We start from the raw sequence: 12,254 nt of genomic DNA, 5'->3' as shown, positions 1-12,254 counted from the left end.
AAACGGTGCAGTCAATTTAGAAAGCTGCCGTTTGACGCGCTGCCAGCTAGCGTTTCTTTAGCAAACACGCGCCACAGAAGCCCAAAAGACTTTTAAGAAAACTTTCATTTTGCTCTTTACTTTGTTATTCATCTCTTTTAAACATTGTATTCTACTCCCCAGAAACAAACTCTGTACGTTCTCATGGAGCACTTCAGTAAAGCAGCACGCGAGCGCTCCCGTACCTTCATATATGAATACATTAAAGCAGGTGATGTGCTGCTGGATTCCTCCCTGTGGTCCCGCAAGGCTCTGAGAGAAGAGAAGGAAAGCTCACACTATTGTTAACCTGTTATCAGGCAGTTGCTAACACTCTAAATTGTTTCCCCCTCAGCAGAGGTTTGGCAAGAACGCCTTTCTCTTCCCCTCCATCACTCCCTCCATCTGTCTGCTTGCCGATTTCCCTCAGAGTTAAACAGGTTGGGGGAACGCATCCCTGAACGGTGCCTTATATAATTAATCAAACTCTCCAAGAGGATATCGATGCGATTCACACCTAAAATTCTCCAGGCAGAGTTACGCCTGAAAGCAGGAACACGACAGAGTGAGAGAGAGATGAGAGATGGTGCAGGAGCTGCAGCGTTTCCAGAAATCTGACATCATGTCTACACGGGACGGGTACAGTGAGACCAGGGTTCTCAAACGTTCTCATTCAGAACCATTTCAATTATTGTTTTGTTTTTTTAAATACAGCAACTGGAAAATTTTCATGACACTTAATAGTTCTCGAAAGTCTGTTCCTGCCTGCAAATAGAACACCACAAAAATAAATATAGAAATAAAATAGACAAAAAACTAAGACTATTCTATTCCTTACATTTTTTCTGTTACAGTAATATATAGAATTTCTTTTTTATTATTTTATAATTAGAATTATTTGATTTATTTGTTTATTTTATTCTATCCATATAAATAGGTTCTGTTGAGATGCCTTCATATGACTCATGACTTGTGAACGAACGATTCTTCTTGGGTTCTTTTTAGTTAATCAGTCAAAAAGATTCAAAAATCTGTTTCAGCTCATGAGTTATCAGTCTGAATCAGTTAAACGACTCACTCACTCACTGACTGAATCAGTTGGAGTGGTTCTTGATTTACTGACTCACTGAACTGATAGACTCCTTAATGGATTCATTAAGGCACCAGAATCATTCAATTGAATCAGAGTCAAAAGTTAAAGTTAAATTACTTAGTATTACCATCCCTAGACAAGACAAAACTAGATTTTTTTATAATAGTCAAAGGAGCCATCTACACTACTGTTACACTAAAGCAGCTTGTTTCTGGTCTCTGCCTACTAAATAACATTTTTCAACAATTTTAGTTATAACTAGCGCAGGGACAATAAATTAACTGATATTTGGCCATTTATTATGCCGTTTGGCAAATTAACAGAAGCTACAAAATCTACCTACGGAACACGGATAGTGCACAATTGGCTTCCAAATAGTGAATTTTAGTAAATATTAGTGCTGTGTAGAATTTCTTTTTTATTATTTTATAATTAGAATTATTTGATTTATTTGTTTATTTTATTCTATCCATATAAATAGGTTCTGTTGAGATGCCTTCATATGACTCATGACTTGTGAACGGACGATTCTTCTTGGGTTCTTTTTAGTTAATCAGTCAAAAAGATTCAAAAATCTGTTTCAGCTCATGAGTTATCAGTCTGAATCAGTTAAACGACTCACTCACTCACTGACTGAATCAGTTGGAGTGGTTCTTGATTTACTGACTCACTGAACTGATAGACTCCTTAATGGATTCATTAAGGCACCAGAATCATTCAATTGAATCAGAATCAAAAGTTAAAGTTAAATTACTTAGTATTACCATCCCTAGACAAGACAAAACTAGATTTTTTTATAATAGTCAAAGAAGCCATCTACACTACTGTTACACTAAAGCAGCTTGTTTCTGGTCTCTGCCTACTAAATAACATTTTTCAACTATTTTAGTTATAACTAGCGCAGGGACAATAAATTAACTGATATTTGGCCATTTATTATGCCGTTTGGCAAATTAACAGAAGCTACAAAATCTACCTACGGAACACGGATAGTGCACAATTGGCTTCCAAATAGTGAATTTTAGTAAATATTAGTGCTGTGTTCAAAATATCGATACGACGATGTATCGTCACAGAGATTTGACGATACGAGTATCGATACAGCTGGCCCTGTATCGATACTGTGGCACGTGTGCAGCAGTGGACCACGCTTAATTTTACAACGTTTAAAATTTAGTAGAAAAGTGCGAGGGTTTGTTCCTGAATGTCTGAGTTCGGCCGCAGCGTGATCTGTGTGTGTGACTGCACTTAACACCAAATTGCTTGTTTCACACAAAAGCTGGCACAGATGTGCATGTTCGGCTAGAGTCGCTTTGAACTCGTGCATCTTTGGAAGCGAAGCTGTGCGGAAAGTTACAAAAAAATGTTGCCACGCGAGACGACATCGCGCGCACTCAAAGCGAACTTGCTGACGCTCGAGCATAAATCAGCCTTAAATCAGCCTTGAGCGTGTGTGCGTTAGATACAGTGAAGACAGCGCGTTAGTTTAGAACTCTTCTCATTTTTTTTTATTGTAGAGAGTGTGTTAATTTGTGCAATGATAACCTACCAGCAATGTAAATTATTTTTTAAACATATTAGAATGAGTACATTACAATATAAATTTATTAGAACAAGTACATTATTATTTATGGGCTTATAAACAAGATGCAAACAATCAGAATATTGTACCTGGTGGGGAGTGCACAATGTAAACATGAAACATATGCCATTACCTATATTGTACTGTGGTACAGTTATGGAGGCCCTTCATAATGCAGAGGTCAGCTGCCTGCTCTGCCAATAGTTAGAAATGGCACTATAGTAAAGCAGTGTTTAATAAACAGCTGTTTTTCTAAATTCTGCTGAGGTGAAATTCAGTGCAGTCATGTATCGTGATGCGTATCGTATCGTGGCCTCTGTATCGTGATACGTATTGTATCGTGACTTTGCTGGTGATACACAGCCCTAGTAAATATAGCATAAAAATGTTCACTTAATATCAGTAGATACATGCAAATCTGCTACAATTTCAATAAAGCACCATACTTTTGTCATTTCATCAGTCATCATCCGTTCTGCTTCTCTTTCTATTGGTTTTTATATTGGAAACCCCTCAGGTTGACTAGCAGGAACTCTTCTAACACAACCCAGTAACCCAGTTAGTAAACAATGTGGTGATGTGCAGCTTGCGTGCGTTCAGTGTAGACAGCCACAAGCTGGTCGCTTGCCTGTAGACACAGCATGAGCCGTCTCACATCACCGTGTTCCCGATACTCTGATTGGCACGTTTACCATTGTTTTCCTGCTCACAAACGATGAACTTCCGGTTTACAGAATATTTGGTGCCTGTATTTCTTCTATTATTTTCCCTCACTCGGCCACTCTCTAGTTCTGCCAGTTGGTTCTGTTTTGACAAAACACGACTAATGAAACCGTAAGCATCCCCTCTGGTACCGCTCCTCCTTTCTGGGATAGCAAATTAATTTTTCCTCTGTACTGATTAAAAATTTACTTACCACATAGAGCGGAGGAGCAACAGCGGAATATGTAAATCTCCTCAAATTCCTCCACTTATCTCCATATCAAATGTTCTAGAGATGTACATTTCACACGTAAAGCTGCCGTGCTGAGATGAGAAATGTTATAGTCGCAAATACCAGCATCTTTTAAACTCCCGTGTATATCAAAGAGCAACATTTATATCTGACAGAGCACCGGATGGCCTTGTACTGCCAAATCAGATGGGGGAAATTTTTTTTAAAAAATTAAAAAATCAGGAGTGTATCCCATCCACACACACATGTCCAGGACAGAGAGGGGGCTCTTGTTGTTTGGCAGCGCTGACATTTGTAGAATGAAGCACAGAGGACGTGTTTCTTTAGCACGTGTGCTGACGTTCCCGCAGAGCCGCTATCACCGTTATAAAGTCAGACTGCGCTCACCGCAGCGCTGATACTGCAACAAAACACAACCGCTCGAGAACCCGCGTTTAAAGGAACAGCAAACGCTTTTAAAAAAACAACTTAACTCTCTGAAGACGTGCTTGACATTCCACACTTCAGGAACGATCTGGGTTTAATATGATTTTAGCTCATTTGACAGCATGTGATGCATACATATTACAACAGAATATGATTTAAAATATCTTTGTATCATTTTAAAAAAAGGAAAAATCATGGTTAGAGTATGATGGAAGAACGATGCCAGCGTCCTGAGAGGTTACAGGACTAAATGTAAAGGTCATGTTTTGTTAAAGCATGTATTATTTCTGTTACAAAATTGACTAAATTGGCATTTTTCTCTTGATTCTAGACAACAGTCTGGCAAAATAGCAGCTTCAACGTAACCAGAAGTTCGTTTAACTACTTGTGTGGCATCTTTGTCGTCATAACAGCAATGTTGAAAGTTGTCCTATAACAGAGTATGAGAGCGGAGTGGAACGGCAACAATTTCCCCTCCGCGCTCCAAGCATCTTCAATAATCACTCCGCTCCGGGTTCAGCATTTCCCGCTACTCGCTCCACTGATCAGAAACAGCGCTAATTTATATTAAAAATAAATACACAATACTAGACGAATAGTTTTAACGTGGTTTATTGGAACACTACAATTAGCCCAAGTCTATATTAAATGACTGTTTAACTCGCTTGTCTGTGCAGCGTCTCTCTACTATGTTGAAGCTGAGGTATGCTGTAACTTTTCTGTTTTTAAGCGGATAAATCACAGGACAGTGTTGACGGTAATTTTCTGCACTCCTGAATGTTTCTATGTGTGCGAGATCTGTATGTTATGCGCAAGCTTGTGTGTTGTGCGTGCGTGCAGCAATGTAGCAGCACATTAGTTTAGAGCTGAGATTAACAACCTGTACAATAAACTGTTTAAAACGTTAAACAAAGAATAATCCTGTAGAGAAAATACCCAACAAACAGCATTCACAGTGCATTGAACATAATGTGAAACAGATTTTTACAAATACAGATAAAATACTCATACCAATGCGATTGGACTGTAAAAAAAAAGTGTGCTGTGATATTACTGATTAATAGTATTTTTCTCTGAATATTACTGATTACAAAATTTGTTAAACAAAAAAAACCATAAATGGGTCAATTTTAATTTCATAACTTTAAAATGCTCTGCAAAAGAATGAAGGTTTCTTCTCACAAACTTTTTTTTAACAAGAAATCTCATAAAATACCACCATAAAGCTATTTAGCAGTAATGATCATCCAAACTGTGATACTAGTCTCACATTTTTACTGGATTGTAAAAACGGGCCTTTGTATATAAAAGGTCCCAATAAAAAAAAACACATTTTACTTAAAATGAAAAAACTTGTGACATTTATACCAGCATGCGGTGCAATTACAAGAACAATGCAAGTGCAAAACCTTTATAATGGTTTCAGAAATTATTCAGACAGCTTTTTGGCACAGCTTAAAGATCCAAGATCTTATTAAAGTACTTCTGAAATTAAATTATGAAACAATGCTTTTTATAGAGGCGAGAAAAAACACACGACTTCAATCACCTTCCTATATAAATCTTGTGGCACTGCACTAATTAATTCTATTGAAATGAGTCTAATTAAATTGGCCTAATAAGAGGCAGCTGACTGCCATCTCTGAGCACAGACACAAAGCTTGTAATAGTCAGGTTATCTCCACCGTCCACAGCCGCTCCGACAACGCTAAGCCTTGTAAATACAGGCCCCTCTTACACAGGCAGCAATATCTCCGGCGCTAGGGGAGACAAGAAAATTCCCACAGCCTCTGTGTTTGTGTGTGTGTGTGCGAGCGTAAAAAGACAAGCTTTTTTTCAGGTGTACAAGAAGATGAGGAGATTTTCTTTCTCTGAGAACATATTGTTCATTTTGTTTAATTGATGGGGAAAAATACATTTCAAGTCCCTCTTTTAGCACCTTGGTTTTCAAAGAGGGGCCCAATTAAGGGTCCTCAGACAAAAGGAGATTTGAAGTGGAAGAGCTCTTCTCTTCCTCCGCGAACACTTTCCCATGACAGAGCGGGAATGCCTTCGCTCTGGAGTCACAGAGGAGCAGTGTGCAGGATGCTGTTAGAACGGAGAGGGAGAGCAACGAAGTCCTTTGTTCTGCTATAGCAGGATCCCACTCCGACATCGCAGTTTAAACACTCATCTTTCAGAGCTTCCTCAGTACTGAGAGCAACGTCTAATGCAGATGCTTAAAAATTAAAGCGAAGCTGTGTGTGAGTGACTAAACGCACACAAAAAATCACATTAGATGCATCGTATCTGAACATAAGCTTGAGAATACAGTTGTTTCGTTTAAAATTCCAAGCCAAATTCTTACATTTCTGTCAAAATATTTATTGAACTGACCAAAACTAAACGAAAATTCTTAACTGACATCTGATTCGTTCTGGCACAAAAATCTAGAAGAGTAACTTAAAATAGTTGTCATTCAAACATGTTTAAAGACAATGGGCCTCATTCATGAAAGATTCGTAAATATAGGAGTAAATTCGGAGTAATTTGCGCATAAAACAGACCTTCCCGAAAACTTTCCTCCAGATTCACAAATGCTTCGTAAACTTCCGATTTGAGGATTTCAAGTCCCCATGAAATAAAAATGAAAGTTTTTTGGGTGTTAGTATCAATATGTTAGTCTTAAGGTTATCTATAAGGCAGTGTGCTCCAAAACAGTTACAAAATTCGCATTTAGAAGACATAAGCATTCAAAGCTTACAGTTCGTCGCTTCCGCCAAAATGGCTGAACGATTTTTTTGACATCACATCGTACTTCAGTTTCTCATCAAACTTTCTGTCCAATCAAATGCTCTCTAGAATCCGAAGCACCCGCCCCCTACACTATAAAATAGACGCTGAAGCTGCGGCTGAAATTGGTCACTTGTCCACAGAATTAGTATTTCTGTACAGTGAATGGCATGTAGTGCACTATATAGGGGACAGGGAATGATTCAAACAGTGTAAATATGCTTTCCATTGAGGAAAAGAAGTCTGGTTTCGCGCTGTGTCACGCTAACCACCGCAACGCACACACACCCTGCTCCGGTCCAGAGACACGATAGCACGGAGCGGATCACATGCGTGAGTCGGCGCAGACCACAAAATGTATCTGAGCTTTTTGAATTCTACACAGAATGCTATATTTTATAGCAATATAGATGAGATTGTGGCTGGCATACCCTGTCAAACGCGGCTTTACGGTGCTCAACGGCTCTAGCCCAAGCTGTGATATAAACGAACGCTATTGGCTATTTTAAAAAGGGGCGGGGCTGCTTGATATGTCCCGCCCTGTCTTCCTGTTTCAGTTAAAATGACGTCAACACATAGAGCAGAGATCCTCAAATCTGGCCCATGAGATCCACTTTCCTGCAGAGTTTAGCTCTAACCCTAATCAAACACACCTGAGCATGCTAATCAATGTCTTCAGGATCATTAGAAAATCATAGGTAGGGGAGTTTGATCAGGGTTGGAGCTAAACTCTGCAGCGCATTGTGCCCTCCAGGGAAAGATTTGAGGAACCCTGACATAGAGTAACGCTACGTTTTTCTAATCATTTCAGGGGACCTTTAAACATGCGTATGTTAATGAATTCCAATGATTCGTAAATAGGGTGCTCGTGCACGCTCATTCACAATTACCATAATCCCCGCCTATGAATTACAGCTACGCAAATAGCGTATCCTGGAACGCAGTGGAATATTCTGGTCTACTTTCTCAGGTTTGGCTCCAGTATATTGCATAAATGCAAAAAAGACTAATAGGCCATATGCCTTACAATAAATATTCAATAACATGTGTCTACCAAAGCATTTTTAGCCAGCTGAAAAATGTCAGGCGCTCTTTTGAAAATGGCCAGCTGGTGGTGCTGGAGGACGCCTTGGCGTTTTTTCCAGCTATAACGTAGCTTGATTGCTATAATTTGGAATATTCACGGCAGTAACGCATTACTAGTATCTCATTTTGAAGAATATTACTGAATATAAAAATGCAGTAACCAGCCATGTTAACTTCTCTATTGTTGTTCAGTTGTAGTACAAGTAGGATGATTGGTCGGTGTAGCCTCGTATTTGGCCCGCCCCTCCTCCATTGATCGGATGGCTGGGTAAAAAGTGACACTGACAAGCGCTGCGTTTTACCCAAAGCTAAATAGTTGATCAACTCCCAGCTACAAAAAAAGAAAAACAGAGCAAACGAACTTGTAAAATATTATGATGGCAGTGCATCAAAATTCAGTGTCATCAGTTTGCCAAAAAGAACACAGAATGTTTTACGCACCATTTACACATGGTAGGGAGCAGGTGTAAATGTATTTCCTACCAACTAACAAGTTGAAAATACGAACACTTTCATGAATCCGAAAATGTACGTCAGAACAGCTTTACGAACGATTAACACAACAATTTGTTCTGCTCGTGTTTCATGAATGAGGCCCAATGACAATCTGGCTAAACTGACTGGTACAATATACTACATGCAGCACAACTCAACTTAAATCTGAATCTCGATTTAAATCCTTTCAAACTTCCAAAGGCTGAAAGTTCATATTTTTCTTGAACATTATTACTCTAATGTGACTTCAAAACTGGTAACCAAAAAGAAACCATGAGCATGCTGACCTGACATTATTCGTTGACAGACTTGGCAAAAATCTTAAGACAAAGTTTTATACAAATGACAATTAAAATCTAAGAAACCAAGAACTGCTTTTTAGTCTCTGTCAAAGGGTGAAAAAAGGATTATTTAGAGCGTCACACATCATTTTATTTGCGTTGTTATGCATAGTATATCCATTCATAAGACAAATAAGATAAATATCTTCAAAAACTGCTTACAGGTTTTTCTATGTTGAAAGCTGACAGCTAGGCTAAATATTTAGCTAACATCATTATGCCAATAAAACTTGAGAAACTCAACTGCATGCTAATCTGACATCTGATGAGTTCAGACATTTAGGTTACAAATCGGAGAAAATAGCATTATCAAAGACGTTAAAATGACACAGAAAATCTTTCAGGCCTGTCAAAAGTGTACAAAATCGATGTGCTGGCACGTTTCAAATGCCACATGTTCCTGATTCTTGCAAAATATTTTGCTAGTCTCGTAAATCACTCGATTTCCACAATTTCTATGCGATTGTTTGCTAGTAACGTAAATCAGAATAAACAAGCTCATTGTTTAGAAACGTTTTGACACCTGGTTAAAGTGCCCATCGCTGATCAAAACACACACACGTCGTCCAGTCTACATCCATCATGCCGTTCATCTGAAACGCCGCAGAGCTTTGAAATGTGATTTACTGGATGTGGGATTAACTCCAGCAAAGCAAATATTTGAATGAAACAAATGGCTTAGACAACTGAAAGACATGTGCTTTGAATCATGTTTGAATTATGATAAATTAGATTTCAGCTCCAATCAAATCTTACAAGGGAGAGCGTGAGCGATGCGACTCGGGTGGAAAATCACATTTGGAAACGTGTTGGTCATCGTGTGAGGTTTTCCCGGCACACGCGCGCTAGGTCACTTTAACATAGTGGATCCCAAACGACCGCAGGACAGACACGATTAAACCTGCTGCGTTACTTTTAACATTCTCCTACAAACAAACACCGTTGCCTTGTGTGCTTACAGTACAAGATGTCAAACAGCTGAACGACCACAACCAAAGATGGTTGAAAAAATGTTGCTACTCAATACACGACTCTAAACACTCAAACTGTTACTTAGCTGGACTTGTGCTTGGTGAGAAAATCTCATAACACTGTTCCAGTGTATTTCAGGTTTGTAATACAGTCCATAAATACCTTCCTTTGCCCTGCGTTCCAGAACAGAACAGACGGGAGAGAGAGAGAGAGAGAGAGAGAGAGAGAGAGTCCTAAACAGAGCTATTGAATTCCTTTAGTCTGAATGAATTGTCAGTCAGCAACTTTAAGACATTACTACAAGCTCAAGTAGTCTAGAGGTATTTACCTAAAATAAACTCAGTAATGGAAGCTAAATGGAAATAATTGTGCTTAGAGATCAAATTCTGCGAAAAAAAGTGAAATCACACAAACATACAGGAAGCATTTTGATATGAGAATGTTTCCAAAGTGATTAAGCAGACAAAAGCTGAAAAATATATTGGCAATAAATATAAACCACAAAAATAGAGGTTGGCTAGTTTAATAAACACAAAAAAGGGTAACTTTTTCAAACTCTGGCAACGAGCTACAGCCTCCCAAGAGGGTTGAAACGTTTCACGAGAGATGAGAGGAGCATTTGTGTCGAAATAAAAAATGGAAATTGTGCTGCCTACTTGGTGGAGAATGCGGGCAGAAATCAGCCCCTTTTGTCTCTGAATTATCTGAAAAGAGACCAGCTAACTCGAGGCCTCCGAAAACCCACTTTACCCCACCCCTCTGAAAATCAGCTCTTTCTGCCGGAGCTGGTGACCCATTAAGTATATTGTGTACATATGCAAAAAGGAGGCAGGCAGGTGTCCAGAGAAACACTGGAGCTATGTCACAGTCGCTGCCGGGAGAGGAGATCAGCGTGATGGTGGAGGAGGAACGGATATCGGGAAGGAGGGGGAGGGTCGGTCAGAGTGATGTCCTCTAGCTGGCACCCTAATGCAGTTCCCCCTGAAACATCCGCCTGATGGACGAGTCTCCTCACTCCTGCTTTCTAATCAATTTATTTAGAGGCTAAGATAAATATCCTGTGCTGAGGTTGGGGATTAGAGAGCCCTTGTTTGTGCTGTCTGTAAATGCGCCGTTACGGCGAGAAAGGCGGAGAGGGGGATGTTACCGTAGAGCGGCACGTCTGTTTCTCTGTCCGTCCGAGCGGCCGGGAGTGAAGTCCCAGCTTATGTTTATTTATTCAGCTGTTGTCAATACTTTACACAGTCACTCAGGAAGGAACACGCTTGGCAGAGACGCACAGAGAGGAAATCTGCTTGTCATTGCTGCCGTTTCATGTCTCTAACAAATGCATCACCACACAAGTCAACCACAGGGGAGGACCCATGTTACTCTCTCAGTCGCACATTACAGACTGAACGAGTGAGCGAGTTCCTGCCGAGAGATGTGTGAATCGCTCACCCGGATCTGCTGCTTTGCTCATGATGGGTCTATAATTGTGTTTCCCAACCTTTTTTTTATCATATGTGCCCCTGCAGCCCAATAAGGAAGGCTCTAGTACCGCTTCATCAACACCAAATCTCAAATGTGCTCCTCACATTATACTAGACTGCATGCAAAAGAACTGAACGCAACAAAATAAATTGCAATTTTTACTTTTTACCAGGCCTAATATATTTTATCTTAAGCTTCTGTTCTGTAGATTTAACAAAGTATAACTAAAATCTTCCCACTGGATTGGCTAAAATTTGTAAAGTTCATGCAAAGATTCAGTCTTTGCTATATATTTGAAAATTTCTGTTTAAGACGAGTAGTATACAAATAATGTACAATATAGTTAAATATAGTTACAATGTACAATATGTATATGTAATATGTAACAATATGTAATATGTAATGTACAATATAGTTATTTAAGTTTACTTTAAATTCACCCCACTATATTTTAGTATTAATTATATAATAAAATACAATATATTGTGTGTTAATTATAATATATAACTAGGGTTGGGTACCAAACTCGGTACTTTTAAGGGTACCGCCCGAATTGTGTCGGTACTACAGAGTATCGATTCACGTTAAATCAATCGGTGCCACATTTCGGTACCGGAGAACGCATCTGGGCAAATACGCTACAGAGAGAGAAAGAGAGAGACCCTGTGACGTGAGGTCACCCCTGCAACTCGCTCAAACAACACACAGGGCAAGCCGAAATATTCTGAAGTGTGGTTACATTTCTAGAGCCATATGGTTTCTGCGAAAATGAGGACGGGATCGCGGAGTCCATTCATAAAAACGTAATTTACTCTAAAGCACGGAATGTCACGGAATTCGTCAATTTTGGATGAATAAATCAAAATTAGCCACTGCCACTTAATTCGAATCGCGAAATGAACTAGTGTCTGTGAATATTAAAATGCAAAAAGACGGTTTAAATATGAATCCTGCATGTTCCGCTTGCCTCTGTATGTATAAATGGCAGAAGTGCAGTTTTGTTTACTACACAAATACTGAAGCACGCGTGACGCTCACATG

General features: G+C 39.3%; 1 protein-coding gene across 1 annotated transcript in view; it reads right to left on the bottom strand.

Annotated features, from left to right (window-relative positions):
- The window catches only part of LOC107589658 (neuronal PAS domain-containing protein 3-like), a 181,871-nt gene that overhangs the window by 136,204 nt on the left and 33,413 nt on the right, over window positions 1-12,254 (bottom strand). The gene's annotated exons all lie outside the window — the stretch shown is intronic.

Source organism: Sinocyclocheilus grahami, unplaced genomic scaffold (genome assembly GCF_001515645.1).
Source record: "Sinocyclocheilus grahami isolate Dianchi unplaced genomic scaffold, SAMN03320097.WGS_v1.1 scaffold118.1, whole genome shotgun sequence".
Lineage (NCBI taxonomy): Eukaryota > Metazoa > Chordata > Actinopteri > Cypriniformes > Cyprinidae > Sinocyclocheilus > Sinocyclocheilus grahami.
The sequence above is the reverse complement of the archived record's forward strand: the minus strand, read 5'-3'. Positions and strand labels throughout refer to the sequence as shown.